Source organism: Carassius auratus, unplaced genomic scaffold (assembly GCF_003368295.1).
Source record: "Carassius auratus strain Wakin unplaced genomic scaffold, ASM336829v1 scaf_tig00029439, whole genome shotgun sequence".
Taxonomy (NCBI): Eukaryota; Metazoa; Chordata; class Actinopteri; order Cypriniformes; family Cyprinidae; genus Carassius; species Carassius auratus.
This window is the reverse complement of record NW_020525767.1, coordinates 2,693-9,481: the sequence shown is the minus strand read 5'-3', so window position 1 is coordinate 9,481 and position 6,789 is coordinate 2,693. Positions and strand designations below refer to the sequence as shown.

Below are 6,789 nucleotides of genomic sequence, written 5' to 3'. Positions count from 1 at the left end.
GGTAAATGAGTGGGAGTGTGGGAGGAGTCTTGTAACAGCGCGTCAGTGTGTGTGTGCGTGCGTGTACCGGTGCGTAAGGAGAGCACTTGGGCGGAGAGGGACGCAAGCATCGCGCCTGAGAGTTCATCGCAATCTGAAGCTTTACATTACGTGTACGTACTCCGCACAACTCACTCCAGTGTACAGGCTCGCGCAAACTTTCCCCACGTTGAGAATGGCAGAGCAATCGAACAGCGATGGAGAGGAGAGCAGCGCACCCATGAGGGGCTTTGCCCGACAAGGTGCTCTGAGACAGAAGAACGTTCACGAAGTTAAGAACCACAAGTTTATCGCTCGCTTCTTCAAGCAGCCTACTTTCTGCAGCCACTGCACGGACTTTATCTGGTAAGAGTTTGTGCGGTCCTTATTAAAGTGTATGGCAAGCTGCTTTAACAGTAATGTATTAAAACTAAGTAGTATTGTGTTTCTAGTTCTTTTATTATATATATATATATATATATATACATATGTATGTGTGTGTGTATGTATGTATGTGTGTATATATATATATATATAGGCTATATATATATATATATATATATATATATATATATATATATATATATATATATATGTGTGTGTGTGTGTGTATATGTATGTATGTATATATATATATATATATATATATATATATATATATATATATATATATATATATATATATATATATATATACATACATATACACACACACACATATATATATATATATATATATATATATATATACATATATGTGTGTGTATATGTGTGTGTATATGTATGTATATAAATATATATATATATATATATATATATATATATATATATATATATATATATATATCCAGTAGTGACTTTAGTCTTCAAATGTACATGCAGCTATTTTAGTCATCAAATGTACATGCAGCTATTTATTAAAATACATGTACATATTCAATACATACTATTAGTAATCAATACAACACTTACTAGTAACAATTCCGACTGCTGCTATGCATTTTGCCATTACATTTTCTTTTTACTAATTGAGAGATGCTCGTATCGATATATGAGCACAAGTATATGTCTTAAAATGTTTTCTTATATGTAATGACATGGACGAACTGCTCCTTTGCTTTTAACTTAAATGTTTTCTTAGTTAAATTAGAAATGTTTTTATTAAAAATGCAATGGAGAAGACACTGTTGTCTAATAAATGAATAACAAATAAAAAAAGGTGTAGTAACATAAAGGTATATCATAGTTAATTTAAGGAATAAATGTTAAAATGGCTTTCCATAAAGGTGGACCTGTTACTGTTCCAGCTCAGGTGTAACACTGTACACTGTCTCAAAACCTATGTTGCAGTCTATCTAGAGACACTACTCGTTTATGGCCATCACATGTCTCAGCTGACTCTGAACAAGCCTAGAATGGGCAAAATGCTGTTTCAGTAGGAGCTCACTTGGTTTTGAGCCAGAGCTTTATTGATTTCCCAAAGTAAAATCATATTTTTAAAAAATATGATTGGAAAAATGACTCCATTGTTATTGTAAGCCAATACAAGACTATAAGACATACATAAGACATAAGACATGAGTCATACTACATGAAAAAAATCAAACCACAAAGCAGTTTAGTGCAAGTGTAAATGTTAAAAAATTATGGTACAATTCTTTTTTTCAATGAACTCTTGCGTTTATCTTTCAGGGGTTTTGGGAAACAAGGATTTCAGTGTCAAGGTAGGAATTTATTCATTACATATTTTGAAAGATCTCAGGAAGTGCCTGTGATGGTATTTGTAAATTGCTTGCAGCAACAGTTAATCATTTTCAAGGAATTTCAATACTGTATATTTGACATGTCTCAAAGCTTTTTCTTTGTGATGGTTTTACTGGAGGACATCTTGCATGAAGTTATAAAGTCCATTTTGAAAGATAGCGTTGAGGTTTTTCAGAGGTTTCCACCAGTGTGATGGGAATGGTTCAAAGTATATACAAGTATATTTCATTTTTATAGAGTAGTTATTACGATATTATACAAAACAACTCGACAGTAAAATGGAAACTAATTAACAGGACGTTTCTTAAAACAGAAATTTGCACACTGGTAAAACAGACGTGCAGATACTCTCAACAATCTAGGATATCTAATTTAAATGAGATTTTCCAATCATTTTCACAACAGAAGTTTGATTCTACCTGCATAATTGTTCAGATTTGAAGCAGCTGATGTCCTCACTGCAGATGTTCATGCCTCTCATTTGTCTCACGAGTCTAATTATCAAATTTCTGAGAGGCGCCTTTCACATTGGAGAATGAGCAAGATAGGCATTTCTCATATGAAATCATGTTTTGCAAAGAGACCATCCAGGCAGCTTTTTTCAAACTCTTGCACATGCTATTTAACTTGGAAGTGTGAAGTTTTGGCACGTTTTCTAACATTGCAATTTGTTACTGAAGACCTGCTAATAGCTGTTTTCTTCACCGTATGAGTTTAAATTACCCTGGAAAAGTGGTTTTAATTCCTGCTCCCCTCTTACGCACTAAAGGCACTGGATGTTCTTTAAGGCGACTGCAATTACTGGTCACGGCAGGTCAATGGCACCCTCTGCAGTGCTGTGCTTCTCCATTTTTCCACCGCAGGCTTCAGCACTATCTCTAATTACAGGTGCACAGTTGAGTGTATGATGACTGCTCGATCTTTCTCCTCTCTCCCTCTGTTCCTAGCTCTTTTCCTTTCAGTCACTTTCTCAAATCTCCTCTAAACCTGTTGAAGCCCTCCATTAATTCTGTCTAGAATATGGGACCCCATAGGAGCTGAGGGAGAAAGGGGATTCTTCGGCAAGGTCATGCTCAGACATGCTGAAACCTGAGGGTCTCTGCTGGAGAGCAAAGCTGTTTGTACCTCCTCGAAGAGTGAAGCTCTGTTAGAACAGTGTAGGATCTATACATCTTGTCCATTATTACTGTAGTTTGTTCAGTTTCTTCTCCTTTTGGTGTGTATTGTGAATGCACCAGAAGAGCAAGACATGCTTTTCGGTTAATAATTTAAATAATATTGCACCATATTTTTTTCTGTATTTTTTTTTCTTTCTTGACAGTCTCAGTTGAATAGAAGAGAGACGCCCTGACATTTTATGGATTATTCCCTTTTTGAAGGGCGAAAAATGTGAGATGAGTCGGGCTGAGTATAGATCTTTATGTCTGGGTGAACTGTTCATGTAAAGGAGTTTTAACACCTAGCTTGTTTGGAGTGTTTATTTCAGAAGCTGATGCTTGATGTTTTCTGAATATGTTAACATGACAATTGCACTTAGATCTGCACCAAAACAACCAGTCAGAGATTGCCTGAATGCTTCATTTGTGTTGAGAAAACCTAATGGAACAAGTTGTATCAAAATTCATGATGGGAAAAGCATTACCTACACGTGACCTCTGCATAAACACATATTTGGTATGTGGAACATTTCAGAACATTGTGGAACTAGTCTTAAAAGGCAAAAATGATCTAAAATACTGTACACTTCTGACATTTGGAGGACTCACTGTTAGCTCAGTAATATGCATGTCCAAGTATTTTATATGCATGAGTAATAACAGATCAGCTTGTATAAGTTGCATAACTTAGTTACTCTTTATGGAAAGTAATGCATTATGTTACTTTTGCATTACTTTTTGTCACCTGGGCTGGACTTGTTTATAAAAAAAAAAAAAAAGTTATATTTTGGCAAATGCAAAGTCCCTTATGCAAAAAAAGTAAATTTTTAAGCCTCAGACTGAAGGACGTCCCTCTGTACCTCACTCCTAATTTCTCTTAACATGGGGACAGGAGAGGTGTCAGTGAACAAAGGGGAAAACAAAGTAACTTGTGTTACTTACTTGCGATATTACTTGTACATTTAACAGTAATGTGTTATTTTAATAGTTACTGGGTCACACTGACTTGAGATTTAAGGTGTGGACAAAATATTATAGCCTATTTGTAATTATATTCATTACGGTGAATATAATTTAGGATTGTATGAATTTAGGATTGTAATGTATAGAAAACACAGGTAATTCTTTTGTCTTCAAAACCTTTTACTGTAACAGTGAATCCATCAGCTGTTAAGCAGCAAAGAGACTAAAGGGACAAACTGGCCACTCACTGGCAATTATTGTGTGCGTTCAAAGAAGAAAAAGAGAAAGACACTAACGATGGTTTACTAAGGAAGGTTTCATTCCTTATAGAATACCAGTAAAGCTGTGATCTGGTTCTTCCTTAATCATCAGTGTGTGGAAAACAGCGAGTAAATAATAAAAGAGGACTTCCACTTGCTGTCAGCTTGATGGTGAGCCAGCTGCTTAGGAGAGCCTCTTTTGCCTCCTCAGTCTTAATTGCAAAATTACAAGTTTGAAGAAGAGCTGGCAGAATGTGCTACATCTGGATAGAGTAGAGGAAGAGAAACAGAGACAGAGGAAGAAGTGCATGAATGATGAGATGGGATAACGACTGGTGAGATGGTCAGAAGAAGAAATGAGAATTACAAAAAGTGTTCGAATTTTCGAGTAGAGTCAGTCAGTCATAATGGCGAAATATATACATATACATAAAATATATTTGCGATAACCACCTGTTATCGGTTCATTTTACCTGCATATTATGGAAAAAATTACTATTTTAACCATAAAAATATTTAATTTAATTTTGAAATATTGATTTGATTTTAAATTATGTACGAATAAAAGAGACTGCAGTGATATGAGAAGATGTTTGAGATTGACCAATCATAATCACTCATACTTACAGAAAGTCTCTTTAACAGCAATTATTATTATTTGTACACCTAAAACCTTACAAAACCACCCTGATGATTTCACTTGTATATCTCCGACCACTCACCTTCTGCCTAAATGCCCTTGGAAATCGAAGCAGACTGTGATTGCATTTATATATTTGTGATGTGGGGGGGTGTCTCACACCTCGCTTTGTTCTGTGCAAAGGCAGAACATAACCACATATGAAGGTGTGGGCCGTTTAAAGCCTCTATAAATAGCATAAGTGTTCATGAAGCAGTGCTTAAATGGGGGGGGGGGGGTTATGTGTGGGCGTTCGGGAGATCAGTAGTATATGAAACGCATAGAAAAACCTCGATCATCAGAGAACATGGCATCAGTTCATATACGTCATCACCCTGTTCTTGCAAGAATAATTTATGTGTTTGCTCCATTTTAGCAGCTTTGGAATGGCATGTTCCAGACAGTAGCCTCATTTTGAGGGGAAAATATAAATGATCAATGACGACATAAGGCACTGCTGCGTTCTACTGTAGAGATGAGTGAAGCTCTGTGTATCAGTGTATCTATCGAAAAAGTTTCTTTTCTGTTGTTAGATATCTCAAGAGAGATTTAGTCATTTTCAATTGAAATATCTACTTAGATGTTCCTCCTAAAAATTGAGACAATTAAGACAACTGTTGACACACAGTGAGAGTATAGAGCTATAAAATCAATGTAGAAAGCATTTGGTTTTGGAAGAATTTGATCAAATGTTTGATTTTGTTTTATTGAAATGTTTGACCTTTGCAGGTTTTGATATTGTACATATTGCAATTCTGTGTACGATTTGAGACAATATCTTTTCTGATACACTAGAGGAGGCACATTAGAGATTACAGTTGTCCCTCAGGAGAAAAATCTGAGAGGCAGATGTTTCCATTTGCCCTCTGTGTGATCTCATTAAGTACATTTACATGCACTTTAAAAGTCTGATTTCATTCAGAATAGATTTCAGAATAAAACAGTAATTCAGCAGTGTAACATAAATGCTTAAGTCCCACTGAAATCACATTAGTCTAGTAGAAACCAGTACAATTTACCTCAGTGTTGACTTACTCTGAAATAGAAGAGATGTGTGACCTATTTAATCCTTTAAATATTCAATGTCCAAAGCAGTTTTTTAGATAACTACAACTATATGTAACTATATCATGATCTATAGTGTCGAACGTAGTGCTAAGATAAAGAACAAGTAAACCTAGTAATGAGATGCAGCTTTGGTCTGATGCAAGAAGCAAATAACAAATAAAAAAAAAAAAACTCACAACTGAGTAGACACAGCTTCATTAAAATAGGAGACATGATCAGAAGATTTGAAACGGGTCTGTAATTTCCTAGTTCACTGGGATCTAGTTGTGGTTAACGAGAGGCTTCATAACTGACAACAATTTTTAAAGCTATTTTTTACAACGTTTTGAGCTTTTGAGTTTCACTACATCAGTCCTGAATTAGAATGCTAAATATGTTTCTGTTCATACACATTTTAGTTATAAACTAGACTGAAAACCGCATTTAATGACCTAACTAACTCCCTTCAATTTTTAGGACACGCACCTGCATTTTGAGAATCAACTCGCCGTGGTTGGAGCCACCGTTGGAAGCTAATAATATTCATGGACAATTTAAGATTCACATCTGTTAGTAGATACAAGTATGATGCATGTGAATGTAGCCCAGCTGTATTTCCAATTTTTCTAACTTTTACCACCATCACATTGTGTTCTTTTATCATCTAAACTCAAAAAGAAATAAAAACTGATTCCTTAAAGGTCCCATTGTAGCTAATCTATGATCCAATTTCGATCAGAATCCATTTGCGAGCAGAAGTTAATCTGAGTATTCAATGGCTGATTGCTGATGTTTCAACCAGCTAATGAATGTTGGAGAGCCAATTACACATGGATAAAGAGCCCAACAAGGGCCATCTGCTCGGCTTTCCGGGACCTAATAAAAGTCTGCCGAGAGCCAC

At 35.5% G+C, this 6,789-nt stretch overlaps 1 long non-coding RNA gene across 1 annotated transcript; it reads left to right on the top strand.

The window, feature by feature from the left end:
• On the top strand, positions 1-6,436 carry LOC113079844 (uncharacterized). Its single transcript, XR_003281765.1, has 3 exons — positions 1-384; positions 1,711-1,742; positions 6,366-6,436. It is a non-coding gene; the product is annotated as an uncharacterized LOC113079844 (long non-coding RNA).
• The last annotated feature ends 353 nt before the right edge of the window (positions 6,437-6,789 follow it).